Source organism: Ochotona curzoniae, unplaced genomic scaffold (assembly GCF_017591425.1).
Source record: "Ochotona curzoniae isolate NIBS_2020 unplaced genomic scaffold, NIBS_Ocur_1.0 scaffold_1852, whole genome shotgun sequence".
Classification (NCBI taxonomy): Eukaryota; Metazoa; Chordata; class Mammalia; order Lagomorpha; family Ochotonidae; genus Ochotona; species Ochotona curzoniae.
In genome coordinates, this window is record NW_024467087.1 from 16663877 (window position 1) to 16690228 (window position 26352).

Below are 26352 nucleotides of genomic sequence, written 5' to 3' on the forward strand. Positions count from 1 at the left end.
TGACCTAAAAACTTCACACAAAAAACACTTAGAATTGTACTCCTGAATTAATTCAGACATCTAAATGATGCTTAATTTGAGGTAAAAAGGATATCAAGAAACACTCTCATATCAAGCATCTATTCAGTGGCTCCTTTATTCCTTTATTCAGCAGTAGACATTGGGTTGAGTGATAAGGCATTATGCATTCCTTAAATTCAAGCAGAAACAGATAAAGAGAATAATAAATGATTATAATAAAATATTATAAGCATAGACCTAATCACCAGTTTTCATAAAGTGTATAGGGTATAGAATTATGTGGGTATCAGGGACAGATTGAGAAAATGGCATCTAATATTCAATTTGATGGATGAATAGAATTGGGCCTAATTGAGTGGTAGAGAAAAGGAAAAGGCTGCTGCAGACCAAATGGGGAACTCATGGAAGAGGCATTTAGTAGTAACCACACATAGTTCATTATAGCTACAGAATACAGTTGGACATGGAATGTGTAGATGAGATGCTGGTTGACTATACAGAATTTGGATCATTAGGGCTAAGACTCTAAAATTTGATGTTAAAGGCAATGAGGAGTCCCTGCACAGTTCTGAGGTTTAGAGGCTCATGGTGGTATCTGCAGTTTATGGAGGTATCTAGTGCTATATGGAGGCTGGTTTGGGGAAGTTGATAAAAGTTATTAAGGACAACTAGTAAGGTAATCAGTATTTTGTGTTTCATCAGATAAGCAATGATAAATTGGAATCAAAAGGAAATGACAGATATTAAAGTAGTAGTTATCAAGTTAATTGAGTAAGATTTTGACATTGCCTAAATTTGGATATTGAGAGAGAGGGATGCAGGCATGTAGAAACTGAGATGGAGGACGAGAAGTGAATGCGGGGAAGATGTATATGGTAAAAATATTTGCAGATGAAAAATCACGTTCTCTGTAGTCTTGAAATTTGGCCAGTAGTATTCAGAATGAGGATGCAAAGGTTTTGCAACAGCCTAGCATAGCAAAGAGAGATATGCATATGTTCCCCAATCCAAATCAATTTAAAAAAAATCTTAAGCTTCAGTTTCACAGCAATGTAATAAGCCCAAACCTATCATTCCCTGAGCATTGTATTTATTGAAGATATAATATACTTCCAAGCAAGTGAAGCTATCTTAAAATCAGATATTGTGTAATATGACTGTTTCTTTGTTCTTTTCATTTTTTAAAGTGGATCATATTTTCCTAATCACTACTGTCAAGGAGATAAGGAACAATCTTCCTCTTTACAACGGATCAAAATCTCTTTCGTTTGATTTTTCACATTCTCTGTTGCCTCCAAAGTGAATCTGTTATTTTTTCCTTGACCTTTCACTCATATTCATTATTGATTTTTCCTGAAGGATGTCAAAGCAATTACTGCCTAACTCTTACTTCATCATTCGTGAAAGGAACTCAAATGGCTTCTTAGGGTCCTACAAAATCAAGGGTTGTTTACCCCAATCACAAAACTCTGTACTTTTTCTCAGCTTTCAAGATGAAAGCTTAAAAGTGTCTCCTGATTAAAGTGCTTCAGTGATTGTTGCTCTGCATTTAGCTTTCCACTCTTTGCTTAGAGCTTCCTTCCACATCTTTGAAGCAACTTGGGGAAGCATATCCTGGGGTAAACAACTTGGCTGAGACAGGGAGAACAGATGGATGACGTTTTCTACTTATTTCTCTTGAAACTAGTGGTAACACTTGTTTCTTTCTAGTGCAACCTTTGTTTAGGTTGCCTGAATCTACATTATTGACACAGTCCATCTATGGGACTGAATCAAATTTAATTAATCTTTGTTTCTTTTGATGAGTGGTCTTTTCAGGACTGGTGCCATTATTCTGAGCTTTATCGACCCTTGTCAAGTGAAGGCTCGAAAGAACATGAGAGCAGAGTCAGACAAAGGTGGGTTTGACTCGTGATTCCATCTCTTACTAGGTGTGTGACCTTAGATAAGGCACATAATGTGTGGGTACTCCAGTTTCCTCATCTGTACAATATGTGAACATACACATTCTGCTTTTATCTTGAGTTTGAGGTGCTTGATTATCTAATTTGGAAAGCATTTTCTCAGTTTCCACACACTAGACATACATATGTGTTACTTTGGGCACATATTTAGAAATCATGAGGAAAAGTAGCTTTGGAGTTACTCTGAATAATAGAAAGAATGATTTTTGGTGATCTGGCAGGATTTATGCATGTGTTAAAGATATTCATAGAAACTTATTTATTGTTAAAAAAAAAACCCAGAGCTACCTTTAATTGGGGAATTTCTTTATGCCAAATGCTGTTCTATGTGATTTTAGGTTAAGTATCTCTTGAGTGTCACAACATGGAGTTATGTATTAGGTGAATTTTAGAGATGAAACATGCTCTAGTTCAGCCCAAGAGTAAATGAAAGAGAAAGAAGTTCAACTTGGGCTTGCTGAAACTTCATGGTTTAGCCACCATGTGCTTACATTTCTTCATCTCGAATTATTTGCTTCATTTTGTCTCATTACTGTTTATTCTATGATTTGATTTCTCCAAAACAAGTTAATTGGGATGCCAGGTTTTTTTCCCCTATGCATAAAGGAATAGAGGGAAGCACCTAGTGGATATTATAGTTTCTAATTTCTACTTTATTCCCTGATTTACATATCAGCTTCTGTATGCTATTTAACACAGTCAAAAACAGATATTCAGAAAACTCCTGAAATAATGTTTATTCACTTGACATTAAAGTATTGGAAGATAGGGAATGTATGCTCGACTGAGAGGCTGACACAAAGTTGATATCCATTGAGTATTTGTTCAATTAGATTGAGTTCTTCGTTCTCATTTCTCAGCAGAGCTTTTATCTTCCCAGAACCCCTGTTGACTGTGGCTAGCTGTATAATTAAGCAGCTCTACAGAAAGCAACATAAAATGAGATTCAAATGTAGTGTTTTAGTCTACCAAGCAATTCTTAAAGTTTTCTGTACACAAGCAGAATGATATTCGATTAGTTTTGAAGCATGACCAAGATAGATAATTTACTTTTTAAAAAGTCTGTGGTTGATAGATGTACAACAAATATAAATAAGAGTATACTAAGCCGACCTTTAGATTAAGTAATTTTGAATAGAAATTATTTAGATGAAGACAAGTGTAATGAATTACAAAGATGCACCTCCCAAGCTTACCTTTCAATATCATTGTCCCTAAGCTTTCTGAAAATCTCTGTAGAATGGCATGATTTGTTCTTTTCAGATTGGACATGTTTTAATGGGAAGCAGTCTAAGACTGATGAACTCTTTTTTTTGTTCTCTTTTTTTAAATTATATTTTGGTAATCTTTACATTGTTGATTAGGGTAAAATGTTACAAGGGCTGAAGGAAATATTGAGGAAAAGCCCCACTCCAGATCCCGGATGTAGGGCATGCTCTGGGATCCTTGTTCAAGTGGTCCTGGTAGTTCACTAGTTATGCATTGCTGCCAATCTCGCCACTCCAGACACGAGGAGGCTGTTGAATAATCTACTGATTGACATATCCCATCATACAGTCTCCCTTTGTCCAGTGTTTCGCTGCCAATATGTAGCTGTGGTAGTTGATTGACCTGTTCTATCTTCCGTCTTTTCTTGGTTAAGGTTCTGAGTCTGCCATTTCGTTTGAGTGGATCTGCAAAGAAACTTTGAGGTGTTCCCAGACCAGATTCCAATACGTACTAGCAAGTATGGTACCTGGCACAGTCCATCTCCCCGATCAGCTGGTGGTTGCAATTGCTGGGTTGGTTCTGTCTTCAGCCCCCACTTCCACTGGAACCAATAGGTGTTACAGTCCATCCTGGTTCTGCTCATCACATACTCGGCCATCACATAAACCAGTGGGAGGTGCAGCCTAGTCAGAGTGACTACCCCATCATCCCCACCAGACCTCCCCTGCCCTGATTTGCCAGTATGTGTAGCAGACTAGTTCAGTCTGCCCCATATCCCATTTGGCTCTCATAAATGTCAAAGGGTATTGGACCTTAGTTACATCCAACCAGTTCAACTGTCCGCCCCTCATGGACGTTGTTGAGTGCCTCTCTGTCTAGCCACCCCAGCCCCTGTCCTAGTTATTCTGTGCCCTCCCATGGGAGTGGCAACCCAAGAGGGAGGAGCCCACTCTTTCCCTCCCAGGTCACTCTCACTCCCAGAACATGTGCTCTCCAGGTGACCCTGTGGCTGGACTTGAAAGTATCAGCCCCTAGTGACAGCTTCTGCCTTGGTTAAGACCCAACAGCTCTCACCCACCTCAGTTTTGTTAGCACCAGTAGGAATATTCCGCCCATCCTGGCTCTTCCCTGATCTGGGCCACGTGAGGTGCACAGGTGTTGCAGGCCTGCCTAGTCTGGTCTATCCCCATCCCATGCTCTCCAGTGGGAGCAGCTATCCAGCAAGGGAACCACCCCTTATTTCCCTGCCAGCTCTGTCCCTCCCCTCTTGATTCTTGTGCATTGCTGGTTGGGTGCTGTGGTCTCATCTGGCTCAGGCAACCTCACCTTGGCATTCTGTGTTGTGCACTGCTCCCACTGCAACTGAACCTGGCTCCACCCACACTCTGCTCTGGCCTTTGGATTTGCCAGTGGTTACCGCAAACTGATTCAGCCTGGTCCACCCCCAACCCATGCCAAATGTATGCCAGTGGGACTGTTTAATTTTAGTATTTAGCAGTTTATAGCGTTGAAGCATGATTTTGCTGCTAAATACTAAAATTAAAATAGACATGAGACAGCTGAATAGTAATCTATAGCCATTTTAAGGTGTATAGAAACCAGTTGTATATAAACTAATATTTGAAATGTCAATGTAGAAGTCACAGGATGTGGTTCAGAACTTGCATTCTTTTTTAACATATTGGTTACTCAATACCATGTCAACTAATTCCATAACGTTATAAATAGTTACTGATGTAATGTCAGGGCTTTTAATTGGTCGGGATGATACCCTGCTGGCTCTAACTTCAGACCAGAGATGGTCTCCCCAAGAAACTGTTGAACTTATCTGGACAATGAGACGCTGGACTTTATACTTGGTAGATGCTTGCAATGAAATAATCTCAACTGAGTTTGAACTGTGGTAATGCAACAAGGTGGAGGAATCCACCTTGGGGGATGGGGAGGGGGGAAATCCCAGTACCTATAAAACTGTGTCACATAATGCAATGTAATCAATAAAAAAATTCTCATGAATGCTTATGTTTACTGATAGAGAAATGATTTTCTAATATACTTGAGAATCAGAGTAATCTAAAACAGCACATCGGAACCTTTTCATATTTAGGATCCATCTATTAAGAATTATGAAGTCCCTTGAATTTTTTTTAATTACACAGTCATAAAATTTTCATTTATTTATTTTTCTATTTATTCATGTATTTGAGAAAAGGCGCGAGAGAGAGCTTATTTATGTACTTGAAAAAGAAAGAAAGGTCAAAAGAATGTTCCCATCCTATGGTTCTCCTTCCCAAGTGACACAAATTCTTACAGTGCCTGAGCCAGTACAGGTAAAGGTGGGAGATTCGCTTGGGTCTCTATATAGGTGTCAGCACCACAAGTATTTAAACCCCCATCCATTGTATCTCAGTGTACTTATTATCAGAAGCCTGGATTTAACATTAGGATCTGGGAATTGAAACCAGGGATTCTGATGTGAGAACCAGGGATTCTGATGTGAGACCCAGGAATCTTAACAAAACTTAACAATTAGGCCAAATGTTTACCCCTACCCGCCCCCCAAAATATCTTTTAAATGTAAATTCTATTTATTGATTATTAGCAATTAAAGAGACATTGGTCATATATATTCATCTATGTAAAAATAATCATGGAAATGGATGTTGTAGTACAGCTTATGAAGCAGCTTTCTTGGACACCTTCATCTCTTACAAGAGTACCACTTGCGAATCCTGCTACTTCAGCACAACTCCCTGCTAATGTATCTGAGAAGGCAGCGGATGAACCCTCAGTTCCTTGAGTCCCTGCCGCACATGTGAGAGGTCTGGATGGAGTTCCCGACTCTTGGCTTGAATGTTGCTTAGTCCTGCTTTTCCTAGGCATTTGGGTGGTGTTCCAGTTAGTAGAAGGTCTCTTTCTCCTTCTTTGTCATTCCTTAAAGCAAATAATATGTAAATCTTAAAAAAAATAACAAACCCATTACGTTATTACCTATCATGACTGTGAGAAAGCTAATCTAAGGTGAAAAGAATGGGGTTTTCATATATTACAGATCTTACATATCTGAAATAACAAAAGGCAGCTATATTATCATGTCTGTTGCAGTGTTGTTTTTTTCTTTTTAAAGATTTATTTTTATTATTATTTTTTCATTGGAAAGGCGGATATACAGAGAGGAGAGACAGAGAGGAAGATCTTCCGTCCGATGATTCACTCCCCAAGTGAGCGCAACGGGCCGATACTATGCCGATCCGCAGCCAGGAGCCTCTTCCGGGTCTCCCACGCGGGTGCAGGTTCCCAAAGCTTTGGGCCGTCCTGGACTGCTTTCCCAGGCCACAGGCAGGGAGCTGGAAGGGAAGCGGGGCTGCCGGTATTAGAACCGGCGCCCATATGGGATCCCGGGCGTGCAAGGCGAGGACCTTTAACCACTTGCGCCGGGCCCGCAGTGTTGTTTTTTAATAAAGGAAGAAAGTAAATATTATTTAGACATGTGATTGAGAACTTTAATAGGTTTTCCAGATAATTAGGAACAGTTTTCTTTGATACGGATTCAAAATCCCACAAACCTTGGAGGTTAGTAGGTATAGTACATTAGAAATTATGTCAGAGGTCCTCAGGGAGACACACATGAAAACCACACTGTTTCACCAATCTCAAGTGAGATTGACCTGCATTCAAACTCTGCAAACAATACCTGTTGGTATGGATATAGAAAGGCCCCCTTTTTCACCCTTAGTGTATGTATAAGCCAGTACAGCACTATGGATGTCAGTATGTCGAGTGCTTAAGAGAACTGAAATTAATCCTGTCATATGGGGGCCCAGCAAGGTGGCATAGCAGATAAACTCCTCCCCTTGAATGTGCCGGGATTCTGTATGGGTGGCAGTTCTAATCCCGGCAGCCCTGCTTCCCATCCAGCTCCCTACTTGTGGCCCGGGAAAGCAGTCGAGGACACGCAAAGCCTTGGGATCCTGCACCTGTGTGAGAGACCTGGAGGAAGTTCCTGGTTCCTGGCTTCAGATTGGTGCAGTACCAGCTGTTGTGATCACTTGGGGTGTGATTCGTCTGATGGAAGATCGTCCTCTTTCTCTCCTCCTCTCTCTATATCTGACTTTCTAATAAAAATAAAGTCTTAAAAAACACTGTCATATGAACTAACTATCCCACTTCTGGGAATATATCCAACGGAAATGAGATCTGCATGTGACAAGGGGATCTATAATCCTATTTTACAGCAGCACAGTTTACAACAGCAAAATATGAAAACAATCCAGATGCCCATCTAAAAATGAGTGTTTAAAGAAACCTTGGTATATCTATTCCATGATATACTGCTCAGCCATCAAATTCTACCCTTTGCAGCCGAATGATCCCTGTTAGAGTCCATTATGCTCCATGAAGCCAATCCCAAAAGAACAAATACCATATGTCCTCTCTGATATTAAGCAACATTCATGCAAAATACAAGATCAGTAGGCTTTTAGGTCTGTTTTTGCTACAACTCTTGTGTTTTGATATTTTTGTTTTTATTTCTGCAAGATAGTTTTTTATTAAATTCTTCCATATGGCATCATTTCCTTCAGGAAGTTTTTTTTCCCCCTTTCTTCCTCTGCATTGGTCATTCATTAATACATAATTTCACTTCATGGTTCAATACATTTTTTAACTTTACTGCTGTTCTTGTTTTTGTTTTGTGGGTATTCATTTAAGGGAATGTATAGTAGCTATATAATAGAGAGTATGATATCCAGATCTGAAGATACAAACCAGTATGCATCTCTACTTCCAAACTAAACATGAATTCCCAATGGAACTGTTGCAGATAGTTTGACAATAGGATGTCGGACTATCTGCCATTGTCCATATCCACAATATCAGGATACACTAGATAGCACACTGCTGGACTTACTGCTTATGTAGAACTGTACTATTGTAAAAATATGAGGGAAATCATGAGGGGAGGGAGCTTGGGAAGGGTATCAGGAAAATTCCAAAGCCTATGGAATTATAAAATAAAAAAATTTAAAAATAGAAAATAGTGAAATGTCAGGTTAATACATTAATTTCTGATTATCATGTCAAGAAATATCCAAATAGAAATAACCATTTTCTATCAGTTGTTCTGTCAAAAGACAATAGTATTCCATGAAGAAAAGTTAGCTCATCTTGCAACTCAACACAACTGCTTTTCCTTGAGACAACCAGTCCATTTCCATATGCTTTGGAAACTCTTTATACACCTTTTAGATTTTATTATAGAGACTATTATAAAACCCTTTATTTCCTACTTTGGGACTTACTTAAATACACCAACTTAGTTCTTCACCGATAACATTTTAATGTAGAACTTTTTTTTTTTTTTTTTTTTTGCTGTTTGTGAATGTACTGCAATTACGCAGATGGGAACTGTACATTGACTGCTAGTAATATGGGGTGATGTTGCTGTGAGTGATGCTAAGACACCAGTCATTTTATATTCCACTTTTTTTTGGTGCGGTTGGGGTAAATGTCAGCACAGTGGAAAAGGTTCACAATAATGATTGCTAGAGAAATTGTTTTAAATTAAGGGAGGTCTCTAAAAACAATGAGCCCCATGGGTCCTAATATGGCCCTTTGAGAACTTTTAACCCACCGCAGAATATGTTAAAAACACTTTTTAAAAAATGAGATCAGACTTTCAGAAATTCCAGTTGAAGTTTATGAAGAGTCTAGTAATGTGTATTTTAGCCAGAACTCCATGAGCTTGTTGAGAAGTGTGATCATATAACACATCAGAAAAGTGCAGCGAAGTAGCAGATGGCTTTACTTTGGCTACTGTAATGTGCAAATGAAACATACCTGCCTAAACCATTAAATTATTTATTGAGTCTAATAAAGTTAGCAACTCTTACCGTTTCATTGCCTTATTTTGTTTATTTTACCCAGAGGACAAACTGATATGTTACTTTTAATGCATCATTTCTCATCTGCCTTCTTCTACTTTCACCTCCGTGGTTATTTTTGTCTTCTCTATTTTGTACCTGTTTAGAATGTACCTTTCTTTGCCAGGCTGTGCCAGCCAAAGTTGAACACACATGCCTTCCTCCAAGTCTTGGACAATGCTAAGAAATTCCTGCTGTGTTTTCCCATAGTAAAACAATCATGCTGTTTGTTCCCTTAGCAATCTGTTCTCACCTAAATCATTTTAGTCCTGTTTGCCTCTGGGATTCTGTCAGGCCCGAAAAAGGCAGGAAGTATTGCGTTAATGTTCTTCATATCCTGGATTCCTTTACTTGTGGGTATGTCTGACAAAGCAGAAACTAAGTAAGCAGCAGTGGAAGAGCAACTGGCAAGGAAGCTTGAGAATAACTGCAATCACACCGGGTTTGTAAGACCTACTTAGTGATGCTTCATTATGAGGAAAAGAGACTAACTAGGATACAGTCACTTTTATCTCTATTCAGCTCATTCTCTGCCTCCCCTCCTCTTTTCTCTCACTTTCTCCTCTCGCTTCTCCTTTTTCCCCTTTCCTCCCCCCTCTCTTCCCTTCCCTCTCCCTCCAGACAACCGGCAGTTTGTTGCCTCACTTCAGAGCCATTTTTGAACTTGGAAGACTTCAAGCCCCTGCAGAGGAATACTTGATACCTCATTTTCTTGTCTTACTAAAATGTACAAGAAACCTGACCAGCACAACCCTTTAGGCTTGAAACTTCCCAGGTGAGAATAGACTGCATTGGTTATATTTGCATTTCTTTTTGACCTATTCACCTTAGTTTTTAGGTCATTTCTTTCAGTTTTGAGGGCTCAGGTTTTATCACTTCAGAATTACAGAATTACAAATTACTATTGGTTGCCAGGACAACTAGTCAGTGCTAAGCAAAATTTGCTACCCTAAGTGCTCACGTAGGCAATCTGATACTTAAATTAAGCAGAGTTTTGATCGCAAATTTGCTTTGGTTTGCATGTTACCAAGGGTCATAATTTAACATAATTATTCAAAGACCTGTTTTCATCATGGTCCGATAATTTAAAGAGTGTATAATTTTAATGTTCAAAAAAATCTAACATGAGACTCAAGCTCTGAGACATTGAGCACTTAGATTTTCTTATCTCACTTACAGATGTGTCTACCCTTGACATATTCACTGACTCCACTCCATGAATAGATATGCATATATACACAGCTGTTTAAACATTAAAGATCAAGTGCTGATGCATTACAAGAAATCCACAGCAAATAAAAGCCCCTGACTGCACACCTATTCCTAAAACTAATTACATGCTTGTGTAACTAATACTTCCTGACTTTATCAAGTGTTAGCAAATATATTTGTTGAGCTCAACTTGTTTGATATAAAATTCAGATTTGTGGAATAGGAAGCACTTTTTCATAATAATTACTCCAATCAGGTCAGAATATTTTCTCATTTGAATCAATAAGACCAAAGATAAAAACAGCTTTAGAAACAGTAGCAAAATTCATAATTTATGAATGTGAAGGTTTTTAATGTAGAAGATATTAAAATGAACTGTATTTTTCTCCATGACTTTCATGGACTTAGATATTATAGAAGAGTTTTTTGTATTAATGTTTGGGTCATCCTCACTGGGGTGCATATTTTTCCCTTCCCTATCTGAAAAAAATAGCCAAAATTTTGTTTTCTATCATGGAACAGGTAGAATTAGAGGACTGTTAAGATTTTGAGTTGTCAAAAAGGAGCAGTTTCCAGAAAAACTCAGAGGGTAAACCCATATCCAGGGGTTTAGAGTTTTTTGAAAGGCAGATTTATAGAGAGAAGAAGAGATAGAGAGGTCTTCCCCCTGCTGTTTGACTCCCCAAATGGCAACAATAATTGAAACTGAGCTGATCAAAAGTTAAGAGCCTGGAGCTTCCTCAGTGTCTCCCACGTGGGTAAAGGTGCCCAATGACTTCTGTTGTTGTTCTCAGACCATAAGCAGTGAACTGGATCAGAAGTAAAGCAGCCAGGACTCGAATTAGTGTCCCTGTAGGATGCCAGCACTGCAGGTGTTTGGATTTGTAAAAACAAAATCTCATGAGGGAATTGTTCTAGTGGGTAAGTTGCAAAAATATGGAATATGAGGACTAAAGCGATTTAGAATAAAACATTTGGGACAAATTTTCTAAGGTTTCCTGGAGTAAACAAAAATGAAATCCATTTTCTCACAGGGCTTCTAATGGAGAATTACTAAGGAGTGGCTGAAGAGTCTGGGCTGTGTTTCAGGGATAGCAACACAACAGTGAGTTTCTTGCAAGTTAATGTATCAGATTATTACAAGTGACATTCTAAATTCCATTCCTGCTAAATGCTTAAATGAACTTGGTATATCTGCTAGCAGAAATATACTGTCCCAAAGAAAGCATAAAGTATAGTAACTGGTATACAATAATGATTTACATCAACCCTTGATATTAAAGGCAGCACGTAATGCTGTGATTCTGATAAAACCCTGTGAAGAGTTGAGGTAGATGTCCCCAAAATGATGACTATCAAAACTGGTGAACATTTTGGATAGAATGCACACACTGAAAATGTAGTGAAGTGTGGCAGGATTTAAATGCAAATATTGGGATAAAAATCATATCTATAACAAATATACCTAAAACTCCAATAGTCAATGAGTGATGGTATCTTCCTTGCTTTTTTCTTCTGTTTCCCTCAGTTTACTGTAGCTCACATTTTACTAAAGTACAATACAGTTAACATGCAACTTTCCTACAGAAGAAGAAATATCACTGGTTTCTTTGAAATATTATGATGATAGTGTCAGTTGTTTTTGTTTTACGAACATTTGGGTGATAAAATAAAGCAAATTAAAGTCCTTGCAAAAGATTGGTGGTCATTGAGGAGTACTGGAGTCTTACACATTAATATTTATTATAATTTATTTTATGTAGAAAATAGAATGACTGAAATCAAAGACTTGGAAACAAGCAATGATATAGTTTATATTCCATACTGTTGTCTAAAGGTATACATGTTCTGAAATTCCCTGAGAGCATAATGTGACTTTTATGCCCTGTTCTTTTACTCTTATGACTTATAGAAATGGCTACTATATGCTGTAAAATTTGTGTTCTGTGTAGATAGCAAACTGGCCACGTGGAAAACCTATTTGAACTTAGTGGAGAATTACCCTTTTCATGACATGAACTCAGGAAGCATTCAGGGAAAAATCCCACAGCTAGTCTAGAAAATTTTACTTTCTGTGCTGCCATACAGTAAAATCCAAGCTACAGACTTTATACCTGTGTATCTCTGTTAATAGATCATATAAATATAAAGCATACATTTTGTATACATATGCATCCCCAAGTCAGGAAAATGATGTAGGAGCAGCAATGCTTACCTTTTGTTCATTAGTTTAATAAGAACAGAGCACAAACAATAATGCTGTGTGATCTAGATTCTGGTAGAGAAATGGAAGAAAAACAGAATCAAAAGATGGAGGTGTTTAACTTTCTATTCAGAAGTTCATATTCCATGTTTTTAGACACCAGATATTACTTGAGTTTCTTAGGATTGAGAAAAAGATGCACGTAGTGTTTTGGGATTAGGCTGGTAGTAGTATGTGGAGTAGATTGGAATATGAGAGAGATGGGAAAATAGGGAGATTACTTAGAAAATGCTACTGAAATTCATTTTTTTTTAAAAAATGACTTTTCTGTGTGATATAAGACATTCAATATGAATTTAAAATATGTACCACCACTGTGCTGCTCAGACATTTGTCCCTCTAAATTTCAAGTTTTAGATATTTTTCTCTAGTACAGTTATTTGAATGTGTGACTTCCCAAGTGTCAAAACATTCACTGAAACTGTTGAGAAACAAAGAAAAACATGCTAAAATAACATAATTACTTTTATAGAGCATGGAGCTAGAATTTACCTCACTGATAATAGAACACAGAAAAATTTCCTTGCACTCTAATGTAGATTTTAAAAGCACCAATTTATCTAATAGAATAAATTAATTTCATGCTAGAGGTGAATTAAATTGATTTTAGGTAGCAAGAAATAGGATACAGATTGAATGTTGAATTTGGATTATAGACCCAGGCAAGGTTTTATGAAGGTTGAAATTGTGAGGCCAGTATTATAAATCCAGTTCTGCTACTAATGTGCAATGCGGTCATATACCAGCCAATAGGATGAGTCATTTTATCTTATAAAGTGCAAATTTTGCCACTGAGAAAAATAATTAGTAGCCATGTATATTCCATATGTCAGGGCTGGTGGCTCTTGCTGGTTTCGGACATACTATGCATTTGGGTCAGTTGCATTTCCAAAGCAAATGTAGAGAGGGTTAAACATTGTTTTTTAAATTACTAAATGAAACTGAAGCATTAACCCAACTGTAAACTTGGCAAGAGCAAGGAACATATCTAATTTGTTCAATATTGTGCTCTTTGCACTTAACATTAGGACTATATACTTGACAGAAGATTGTGTCAATTATAAGCCTCTTTGAAGCAAATCAGCAACCTGATAAATTTTAATTAAATCCAAGATTTTATCTTATTGATAGATAAAAATCTTATAATAAGATTGACTTTTCCAAGTTGATCCTTTCTTTTGCACCAATAACCAAACAAACTACTAAGACAAATTGGTCATTGCAAGATATTTGTTAGCAGTAAGCTGCTATACAGACTGGTGACCAGTGTCTATAGGACTTACATGAGAGAGAGCTTACAAAAATCCTTGGCTACTTAAATGTTATAGAAATCATCTATGGGATTCTCTCAGGAGCCCTGTTGAAAGTTATGTGTTTGTGCTTGGGGATTAAGTGTCCTTTTTTTTTATTTTCTGTTTTCTTTCACGGCCATGCAACTTCTGTAATTTTCCAATGCTAGAGTGAATAAGGAAGTGTCTTACTTGATTTGGGCTGCTATACCAAATTACCTGAATCTGGAGAAATCAAACAACAAATAATTTTAATTCCCATAGAATTAGAGGTTAAGGAGTCCAAGCTTGAGTCAGTGTAAGATTTGCTGTCTTCTAAGATTGCAGTTCCTGGATCACAGATGGTTGTCTTCTGCTGTGTCCCTTTATGACTAAGGTGGGTGAGAGAGCTCTCTGGGATCTTGTCTATAAGATCACTAAAAGCATTTATGAGATCTCCATCATTCTCAACTCATTATTGTGTCCAGGGGTCTTACCCCCTGATATCACAAGAGCAGTCAGGATTTCAAAATATTAATTTTAGAGGGATGCAGGAGTTTATCCAGTAGCAAAATGAAATGATTATTGTCTTCCAGAAACAAATCCCTTAGAACATAGGCATGTTACAGGGCATCCTGTTTTTTCCAGCAAGCCCAAAGCAGGATATACTTTGAAGATGTGTGCTAAGCAAAGCTAGCAGTATGTGAAGAATAAGAAGTTTCAGGAATCTTTGTTGTTGTTTGCGGTGGTGGTGGTGGTGGTGGTGGTGGTGGTGATGATGATGATGATGGTTTGTCATAATATGAGCAAGCATAGGAGAAAGTTGAGGAAGAGGAGGAGTATAAAGAGCAGAAGCAACAGCAGCTAACATTTATATAATGCTTACCAGGTGCAATTTCCTATGTTTTGTTTTGTACACAATCCACTGAATTGCCCATTGAGGTGGTTATTAATCAGTAAATTACAGATGAAGAAACCTAAGTACTAAGACGTTAATTGACTTGCTCAAGGTTTCAGATAGCAATTGGGGAAGCTGGAATGCCATCCTGCATAGTCGAGCATCGGACTCTTACACCTGTTCTTAATTGTCTTCCAGTTAAGTGCTTTTTTAAAGACATGATTATTTGGAAATATTAAAGTCTGCCACTTTATGCACATAGTCAACATGCCGAAGTGTAATTCTATCCAGATTCTCCAACTCGGGCAACTAAAGTCTATCTGAAGCATAACTTCATGTATCACCATTGTGTCCTGGAGGCTATAGTTGAAATCATTGCTTCTGTTAGGGATTCAGTGTCGTCTTCTTCAGCTCATATTTTCTAAATTATGGAAGCCTCCATGATCAAAATATACAGTTTATATTTTGCTGTAGATGTTATTAATAAAGTATGTTTAAAGCTGACAAAACTTTAAATCTACTTTTCCTTTTAGTTGAATCACTATGATTTCCCCTGTAATCCACTGAAATAAAGCTACAAAGAACTCTGCTGTATTTACTTGTAGTTAGTCATTTTGTGTAATTTATTATTGACAATTTATTAGAAAGATGTATCATTCCCATCAACTATTCTGCAATCAAAAATGTTACTTTTATAACGAATAATTTGATTATGCCTGGAGCCAAATTATCTTTCATAGAAGTACATAATTGACCTGCAATGCTTACAATGAAAATCAATTAAAAAATGAAATCCTTTGTATGGAATTTTATTTTGCAAGCAACTTTTGACTCATGTGCCTGTTTCACAGGGGGAGAAGTTTTCACTTTTGCTATGTTTCTTGTTGCTGGTAAATACTAGTGCTTCCAAATATTTGCTTATTTTTCTTTTAACAAGCAGTGCCTTTGTTGTAGCTGAGAGATTTAATCAGTGGCGTTGAGGCCATATAAGAAGTAGGTGAGCTGGAAGCTTTGATGTTTAACATTAGTAGGAACCATGAATTCCTCCCAAAGACTAATTCTGGCATGGTGTTACTCTAAAAATGGTACTTGTTTCTGCGTCAAATCTGAAACTTTTCAGATCTGCTGAAATTAAAAGAAAATGAAAGATTATAAAAGGCTACTCACTTTGCACTCTTTCATATGGGGAAAAAAATGATCGTGATACATTGTTGATCAAGGATGATTTTGTTCTTGTTGACAAAAGCCATTTTGTACAAAGGTATGTTCATGGATGTTTTTCAGTAATGGGTCTTGTAACAATTACTTACGAATTTTCACAAGAATATACAAAGGGTCAACAAACTTTTTCAATAAAAAATGAGCTAATAAGAACTAGGCTTTATGAGACATGATCTCAGCTACAACTACTTTATTTTGATATTACAGCATCAAAGCAGTGATATGCTGTGCTTAAATGAATTTGTCTCTGTTGAAATAAAACTTTATTTATGGATGATAAACTTTAGATTTTATATCTTCTGCATGCCATGAAATACTATTTTTTATTTGTCATCCGTTTGGTAATATTAAAGAAAAATCTTAGCTTGTGGACCACATATAAAGATATGTCAGGCCAAATTTTATCCATGGGTCACAGTTTGCAAATGTCTGGAGTATTAGAAAAAAACTTCTTTTTTTTTATTATAACCTTTTACTCATGTCTTACTTCTTGTGCCTCATGTGTTCTAATGAATCTTATGAAACTCTTGTTTTAGGAGAAGATGTTAATAGCACTACTAGAATCACAGGAGACTAAAAGAGTCAGCGTATCAAAGAAACATTACATGGAAAGTTCTGATATTATTTCAAATCTACATATGCATACCAGGTTTAGCATCTGCACTTTTAGGGATCATGGAATGACTAAGGCTATTCTTTTCGGGGGGAAATGTAATAAATGTCTAAAACAGTGTTATTATGTATAATCAAAACACATTTCCCTGACGTGGAAACGCTTGATTCAGAGTACAAGTTAGCAGATATGATGAAGGTCATTTTGGTTGTGGGTACAAAGGAAAGCAATCAAGTTGATGTTTTGTCTTTATATATCAATAGTACCTTCATTCATTTGTTTTAATTCAATAAATATTTAGTAGGAATATACCATTGTGCCACATACTGTTCTAGCCTTCTGATGCATATGATCTCATTGGGCTACCTGCAGAAATCCTCCTTTTTCAGATAGATACAATGGAACTCCAAAGTTAAATGACTTATCTAAGGTCACATAGATGTTACATAGCGGAACTGCAGTTCAAAATGGTGATTCAAAAACCTAGAAGTTTTGAGATCTCTTAGGAGTTCAACATGGATTTGGGATTGGGCAGTGCCCTATGCAAACACATGTAATACAGAATCTTTGAAAATCAGGATGAACTAAAGTGAGTAAAGAATTGGAATAAGTGTTAATATATAGCTAAATTTATTGTGAAAAAGAAGGTAATATTTCCTTCTTTATTATCTTGAGGCTGGCATAGTAAGCAGAAGTTTAAGCTGCTATTTGGGACAACCTTATCCCATTTAAAGTGCTTCATTCAAGTCTTGGCTCCATTGCTTCTCTTATAGCCCCATGCTAATCTAATCATATGAGGTGACAGACATCTAATCTTATAAGGCACAAGTGGTTATGGGAAACACAGGTAGCTTTCCAAGCTTGTAAATTTGGCTTATCCCAACTCCAGCTGTTGTACAATACATTGGGGGAGTGAATAAGTGAGTGGGTCTCTTTGCCACTCTGTGGATTTCTGTGTGTTTGTATACATCCTGCTCCCTTAAAAAGACCTGAATAAGTCCTCTTATGGCATATAAATACTTGAAACAACTGATGCTCTCTGTTTCCAGGGCATGGTTATGATATTTCATGATATTTTCAAAAACATTTATTTAACAGTGAGAGATAAAGACAACAAAGACAGAGACAGAAACAGAATGAGAGGGAAAAATGGTGTGAAGGAGATAGAGGAAGAAACAGTGAATGTACCTTCCATTGGCTGGTTCACTTCCCATATGTTTGCAATGACTGGTTTCCAGGCTAAAGCCAGGATCCTGGAACTCCCTGTGGTTTATCGTGTGGGTGAGAGAGGCCAAATCCTTGAGCAGACATCAGCTTTCTTCTTAGGCACATACATTAGCAGGGAAGCAGAGTAGCCAGAACTCGAACTGGCAGCTGGTTACATAACTCGAACCACACAGCTGGTTACATAATCTGACACAGTGCCAGCCCTAGTCACAGTTTTGTGCTTCCTAGAACATCTTGTGTGCCTGTGATAGGTACATAGCAACCTCTTAGGAAGGAGATACTATGCTCTGTTGTATAGTGTCAGGATTAATGTGTGCCTTCCTTTTTTCCCCTTCATTCAGAGGAGTCAGTGTTTGGTTCTTGTATTACCCAGTATGAAAGTTCAATAGTTTTTGTTTAATGTCTATGGACTATTCCCCTGGGTGAGCCTATGTGCTCCAATGATGCTGAGAAAGAAAACATAGAAAGAAAACATGCAAGTCAAATGAAAGAAGTTTCTGTTTTGATATTTGGTTTGTAAGGCAATTTAATTTAGTGGTTTGATGAACATCTATGAAGCTCGACTGCTTTGGTTCAAATTACAGGTGTTCTATAAACTGTGTTATCTTGATCAATCTATACAACCTATCTATGTCTTTCTACATTGAAAATTTGGAGTAATAGTAATAATAGAACACCTCAATATTTTAATGAATGTTGAGTTACTTCTCGTTAAGTACCTGTACTGGTAACACAGTGAGATATCTGTAAGTTTTACTCCATATACAGAATATTCAGGTGAAGCAGAACTCCTTTTCATGTTTTGGAAAATTATTTCAGTGGGAAATTCTATCCTACTCTTTCATGTCTGAGGTTGAATAAGCTCCTTTGCAATTGCTTACCCATGGACCTATCTATGTCAGCTGTCTAATAGTGACTGGACTGAAATATCTCCTTTTCGTTGAATGCTACCTCAATCCTCATTTAAGAGCTATTGCCAACAGTTACACACTATCTCAAATACTTTTTGCTCCATTAGATTCCCAGCAACGAGAAATTATAAACCTGACAACTTCTTGATGGGGAATTAAGTAATTCTTAAGATAATAGTAGCATCGGAAAACAGGGACTGGAGCTTCCAATATAGCAGTTATGGCACCAACAAAGGAGATGTCTCTGTGGTTTGGACCTTAAGAGAAGAGTATTACTATTTTGTTCACCTCTTTAGTGCTCATGCCCCATTTCATTCATTCCATAAGCCTCTTTTAAGGGGCTACAAGAAGATGTCCTCCTTCTCCTCCCATCACTGTGATGGTCAGTTTTAGGTATCAAGTTGACTATTAGTGAATGCATTATTTGGGTGTGTCTAGGGAGTAGTTACAAATGAAATTAGCATACACTTCTTTTAAGAGTAGGTGAAGAAGATATCCCCAGTAGAGCTGGGCACCATTTATTGATGAAAGGTCTAGGGAGAATATAGAAGTCAAGCCGATCTTTGACTCTGAGAGCTACAACATGTTCAAGTTGCTCAACTCCTGTAGTGGTAGCCAAAACTCAAGATACCCATGGTCAACTTACATTACAGGGTTTGCCTTATCAGGGGTCTGTAGTTGGGGGCAGAGATTGAACCTGAACCTGGGCAGTACTGTAAGGGATGTAGGCATCATAACTGGTGACTTAACTGCCAGATTAAACACCTGCTCCAAAGACAATTAATATAATGTCATATCTAAAAATTATATTCCTTCTAGCAGCAGAACTTTTCCCTGACCACCCTCCCCCAAAATATGCTCCTAGGCTAAAAAGCATTGCATCTTATGTAGGTCTGTCTGGTATCTTAATGTGTTTAAGAAGATTAAGGTTGCTTCATTGGATAGATCTGTAAGAATAAAATTGCCTGTATCAGTGAAATGTTTAGTTATCTGTTGAGATACCATTATGTATCTGAGATATCTGAGTGCTGATGTCATTATGGCATCATGATGAAAGTTCTCATATCATCCAAGGCCTACGTGCCATTGGGTATTTAGATACAAATTCAAAAAAAAATGGAAGGATTATAGACTTAGTCTAGATATTTAATTATTTTACATGTAGTTTGGTTAATCAAACCAGGTCTGCACTAGCAAAATGAAAATGATGAACTGAGTTAATTATCTGGACTATCCAACCCAATAAATTTCAATTGCTTTCACTTCCTGAACCATTCAGGTGAAAGGCTATTTTGGCTTGAATTATTTGGATGAATTCCTCAGTTTAACGTTTCTCTCTGACAATGGAGCCCTTAGGGCTTTGGGTCCAGTAAGCATTACATTTGTCACAGACATAATGCCTTGGTTCTACATTGCATCATCAAATCTCCTTGTACTGCCTTGCTGCAGTGTAATATCGAAGCATTGCAGCATTTACCTAGAAAAGAAGAAAGAAATCACCAATGAAGATGATGGGTTTGTAAGGGAAAAAAAGATGAGATGAATGGGAACAAAAACCTCACTGTATGTTGAGAATAAGAAGGAGTAATTGGACCAATCTCAATACCTCTCACTAAGACATGAGTTGATTATGCTCCTCCCTCATTTTGCTAGATGTAGAGTACTGACTATAAGTACAAGACATAGTCAGAACCTGTTGCACGCAACCTGATCAAGTAACCCAAGAGTGCTTATAGTGTCGTTTCCCCATTCCTTGATTTTTTTCCCCAGTGTCGTCTTTGACTCCAGGGGCATTTCATTCAGATGTATTATGCCCCCATTCATTTTTGGCTAGTGGTTTTCTCTTCTACAGGTTGATTTGTCCTGAAATTTTTTTGTTTGTTAATAACCCATAATCAATTAATACAATAACCTTCCCCCAAACTACATTTACACTACTGTTTAGTGATGAGAAAAGTCATTGTGGTAGAATTGGTAGGAAAGAAACTTAAAGCTAAGGATATTTCCTAAGGACCCATTAACTATCCAACAGAAGTGACTGCCTACCCTATTTCTGTATAGTGCTGGACTCAGGGATTTAGCAAGCAGCAAAACATGCAAGAAAACTTGAAACATTTGGTAAGTATCTGGATATGTATTTTATATATCCAGAAGTCTGACCTAATTTCTGTACTTCTGCATTTAAACCTTGTTTAAACACCATTTGTGACAGTCTAGAAATCAGTATTTCTCAAACTTGAATGCAGATTTAAATCATCTGGGGTATCTTGTTTAAAATGCTAAATGTAGACTCGGTGAGTATAAGTTGTGTTTGTGATTGTGCCGTTTTAATAATTAAAACAGATGCTGTGGTTCTGTGGTATACACTAAATAGTAGAAGACTTCTATAGAAGGTATTTGAAAAATGGATTTCATGAATTCTTAGATCCAGTGAAGGTGGTTCAAGTCTAACTTTGGTGGGTTAGTGTATAGGTGGGATAAGACAGGCTGGGTTGTCCTTCTGTCAGGTTTTTTTCACTTGTGCTCTTTGTTGCTTATTATAGAGAAGCCTCATGGAGTACTTTTAAAACAACAAATACATTTTAGTTGCTGATCTGCAAAAAAAAAAAAAAAAACTAATAAAAGAATAATACCTCCCAATGTGAAGGACATTGAACATGGTCAATTTATAAGAGAAAGTAACTAAAGTACAAAAAAATTTGGTTAGATAACTTTGAGATCAGTTGATACTAATGCAAATATTCCGTGATTAAATTCCAAATTTTCCAGTGAATGTATCAAAAGAAAGAAAGGTATTTCATAAAGTCACAAGTATGCTTTGCTTATAAGTTGCTACTAGCCAATTTATTGTGAGGAAAGAATGGATTACTATATGTCATGAAATCTACCTTTCAGTTATTATTCTGATACTAATATATGGGAGACCTTGGACAAATTGTCACCTCTGAGCCAGGGTGTTGTTGGTAAAGAAAGGACATGACCCCTACCTTAAATACTCTGCAAGTGAGAGGATAGAACAAAATGATAGGTGAGCTTTCAGAACATCCATGCAAAACCACAGTGTTCAGACTGCTACAATAATCCAGGTGAGAGGTGATAATGATTTGACTAACATATGGACATGGAGGTTATAAAAGGTCACATTCTTGTATTTTTTGGAAAAGTTGAGTAGTTAGATATCGGACATCAGAGAAAGAGAGGAAATTTAATTTCTTAGGATACTTTTGACTTCAGTTATTTTTTTTTAGCATTCATTCATTTTTATTTGAAAGACAGAGAGGAGACAGCCTCTGCTGATTTTACTCCTTTAGTCGCCACAATGGTAGGAGCTGAGCTGATCTGATGCCAGGAGAAAGAAGCTTCCTCCAGGTCTCCTACTTGTAAGTACAGGGCCCTAAGGCCCTGGGGTGTCCTTCACTGCTTTCCCAGGCCAAAAGTAGGGAGCTAGACTGGAGGTAGAACAGGCAGGAAAAGAACTGGTGCCCATAGGAGATCCGGCAAATGCAAAGGTGAGGACTTTAACCACCAGGCTACAATGCTGGTCATGACTTTTTGTTTTTAAGCCCTACCAGGAAACAATACCATGCAGAAATAGAAAATATTGAATTTTTTTTATCACAATGATGTTAAAAGCCTGGATTTTTTTTTCCAGGGAAGCCATATGCATGCATATACATGTATGTGTGTATGTGTGTGTATATAGATGCATGGATAGATGGATGAACAGATGAATAGATAGATAAATAGATAAATACGATGGAGCAGAACCCAGAGAGACATGTTGGTGCACATGACATTTTGCCATAAATATGATACTTTCCATTTAATTGAATCTTTTTCTAAAAAAAGACCCAGTAGAATTATTAATGAGGAAGCCACTAGACTTCATGAAATTTTGATAATCTAGAATGATGATTCACTTATTAGATATATTTTGGTAAATCTTTGAAATATTGATTTTATTTATTTATTTATTTTTGGAGAATGCTGTTGTGTCTTGCCTCCTTCATGAGTATTCTGTGTTCATAGTGAATGCTAGACTCCAAGGTTTTAAGGCTGGTAGATTCTTGCTGATAACATAAATGAGGTTTAGCTCTCCTTTCATGTGCACTTCATTTCCTCTAATTCTTGTGTTAATGAATGCTAGGTTATCAGGAAACATTGAGTTTATCTTGATTTACTTATAAGTCAGTTTATATTTCCATCATTCTGTATTTCTAGCCTTTACCCTTACTTTTAATGAGTCTATACTAGTTATTAGATACATTATTGAAAGTCTGAGTTGTAGAAACAAAAGACACAGTGTTTGCCTATTGGAATTTATATTTCAGCTTAATGTAGGATAGAACAAATAGCCATATAATGCATAGTCAAGTCCAATTTTTAAAAAAGATATACATAACAGCAGGTAATTGGCACACTGTTTGAAAACATTGCTTAGGATACCTGAACCCAATATTGGAGTGCTGAGGATTTAATCCACGTCTTCTCTGTTACAGGCAATTGGAGATTGAACTAGCACAAGGGGAGCACACGTACTTTTTCAAAATAAATCAATGAATTTTAAATAATCAATATATTAAAAAAACATGTCAGTGGAGTATTATAGAAATTCAGAGGAGGGCCATTTAACCCAGACTGGAGGCTTAACTTTGGCTCAATAGAGACATGATTATAAACTAGATTTTAAATGAATGATATGCTACAGTTAGATGATATAACTTCTTTGAAACATGAAAGCTTTGGAGACATTATGACAAGTTAAAGACAGACATGAAGTTTGAACACTCTTCCCATTGAGAGGCTACAGTGATGGTCCACAGATGTTTTAACAAAAATGTATAGAGAAATGTTTTGTCAGTTTCCAAGACTAGATTATAAGAAAATGACATATTTTAAGTCTGCTGGAATATTCTCTGTGTTCACTTGGAGCCACCAGATTCATGGTCTATCTGTTTTGACTTTGCACCACTGGAAAGTCCACAAGTAGGTGCACAAGTCGACACTCCCAGATGAATGCACCCTTCCATGAATACATTCCAAGTTTCTGACTCTGTAAGTGAAGCCAGATTTCTTTGCGCTATGTAGAGAAATCTATTTTTATGAGTACCATTGAATGACCTGGAAGTCCTAGCCCTCCATAATATCCTGACTCATAATATCATGAAGTATGATGTAACAGTTTCCAAGCTACAAAATTGTGGCATAAGTTGTGTAGCAATCCATAATTACATTAATGCTGCTGAAAGATTCTAAGTAGGTTAGATATCTCCTAAATTCATAAGATGTGCATAATACATCTAAACTTTCTGATTTATAGCTTGGACCCAATAAATGAATGAATTCTTTATAAATCCTGTATAAATTAATAATTTATAAATTGCGAGAGCATGTATGAAACAAAACACCATGTAGAGGTTGTTTTGTTGACAAACTGATACTGGAGACTCTGAACATGCTTATCTAGCTAGCATCCTTTGGGGCTTGCCTTTTTCTTGCTGGACCCATTGGCTGGACATTTTGCAAGAAGGGTGTATTTATTTGAAGTACTTTAGTCACAAGAATCTCACTCTTTAGAGGTCAAATTCCCACTTCTTCCCCATGCTTGGCATGTGTTTTTGGCAGATTACTCCCTCTGTAGCTTCTTCTTGCTTCCTGATGGAGCAGAGGGAATCAGGGAGTTGAGAAGTGAAGTATTTCCCTAAGTGCATTAGTTGTTTTCAACAAAATGTCAGTTTTAGCAGGTGGAGTACACTATGAAATGCAACATCTGAATACTTGGTGAATGTTTAAATCCCTAAATGCCTATTGTAACTTTGGAATATGAGGCAAGAGGGCATACCTGGTTGAACAGCAGCCTCAATTCTTTTCCTCAAAAATTCCCCAAATATGTGTTTACATCCAGTATCAGAATATGCATTTAAAAGATCCAAAATACATATTAATGAACCATAAAATGTACTTTAAAATGTCAAGAGTCTGGTTTTAAAATTCACCAACATCTAATTTGGCGTAGAATTCTGTTGCTCCTAAATTGGGAGAACACAAAAGTGTGAGTGACATTTATTGTCTGCTTGTTTTGAACTCTTTTATATCTTGTAGTCATAAGATAGCTTTTACTTCTGAAAGAGCCCCTACCTCTTCCTGTTAAAATGATTGCTTCTTTCCTTCCTTTATTCTTATCTTTATCCCTTACTTTCTTTCATCTGTCAGTCCATCCATTCATCCATACATCATCACCTTTCTTCATATTTTCTTAGTTTTGGATACTTATCTGTTACACAAGAATGAAAAAAAAGAATATATATATATATATATATACACATATATGCCTTATATCAATCATTCACTTTTCACTAGCTGAAAGGCATATCTTTTCCAGGAGAGCTTTTATCCTTTTCAGCAGCTGAAATCTGCTTTCATCCAATTTCGGGATGAAAGCAAAGAGATTCATTTAGTGCCAAGTGGAAATAGGGAGAAATGGACACAAGATTCACTTTTGCTTATCATTCTAGCTCAGGTAGTGAGACATATGCATGTGACCTGTGTCAAAAAAAAAAAAAAAAGGAAGAGAATGTGTGAAAACAGAACAGAGACACTCTTTGAGAGTGAATTAGAAAATAGCAGCATTAATTATCATAGCTCAGGAAGAATTATAATTATAAAAAAACAATTGCTTTGGTTCCTTGATTAAAGTCTAGTTCACATAAATCCTTCAGGAATAACTGCAAGCACAGTGGTTTCATGTCAGTAAGTGGTTTTCAAGTAAACCATATTTACCCCAGTTACACATTTAATTCAGAGTCCAATTAGCTGTTATGTGACCTTGGTCAAATCACTTTATTATAGATACTGTTTCCTCATCCATAGAATGGGAATAATTTCATTGTGATTATCTAATTTTTCTATAGTAACAGCAGTATATCTAAATTTAACTTCTCCCTAAAAAATTGTTTACTACATTTTGGCTTCCATCTCCTGTGTAAGCATTAGGGATACAGATACAGTTAAGATTTGATTCCTGTTCTCAAGCACTCAGTCTTTAGTTATCCTGTTACATACTATAGGACAGGACAATGACTTGTATTTCCTAATTCCTGCAACTGGATGTTCCTGTGTGTCTGCCAACCATATGAGGCACTTGCTCAGCCTGTATTCGTCCCTGCCACTATTGTTATCTGGGGAGTAAAACAGTGGATGGAAGATTATAAACTCTCTGTCTTCTTTGTGTGTGTGTGTGTTTTCAGCTCTACCTTTCTAATGAATAAATCTGAAACATGGCAAATTAATATGTATTTAATTTTGAGAAAATTTTGTCTGAAAAATATAGTATTAGGTTTTCTCTTTCATAACCATTGTGGTATAAGAGATTGTTCAGGTTTTAGTGTTTGATACAGAGTACATTGGTATATGTAGTGGAATTTATTAGGGGATTTATCTCATACAGTTATGGTAACTGAGAAGTCCCTTGACACATTGTCTTAAGACTTGTCAGTAACATTTCTGAGTCCAAGTTGAAGACCATCAGATGCAGGGAAGCTGAGGGTGTATCTGTCAACCTCATAACATCTGCAAGTCGCCATTGGGTCACTGGGGTGAATTATTGCCGTCCAGAGGTGATCAG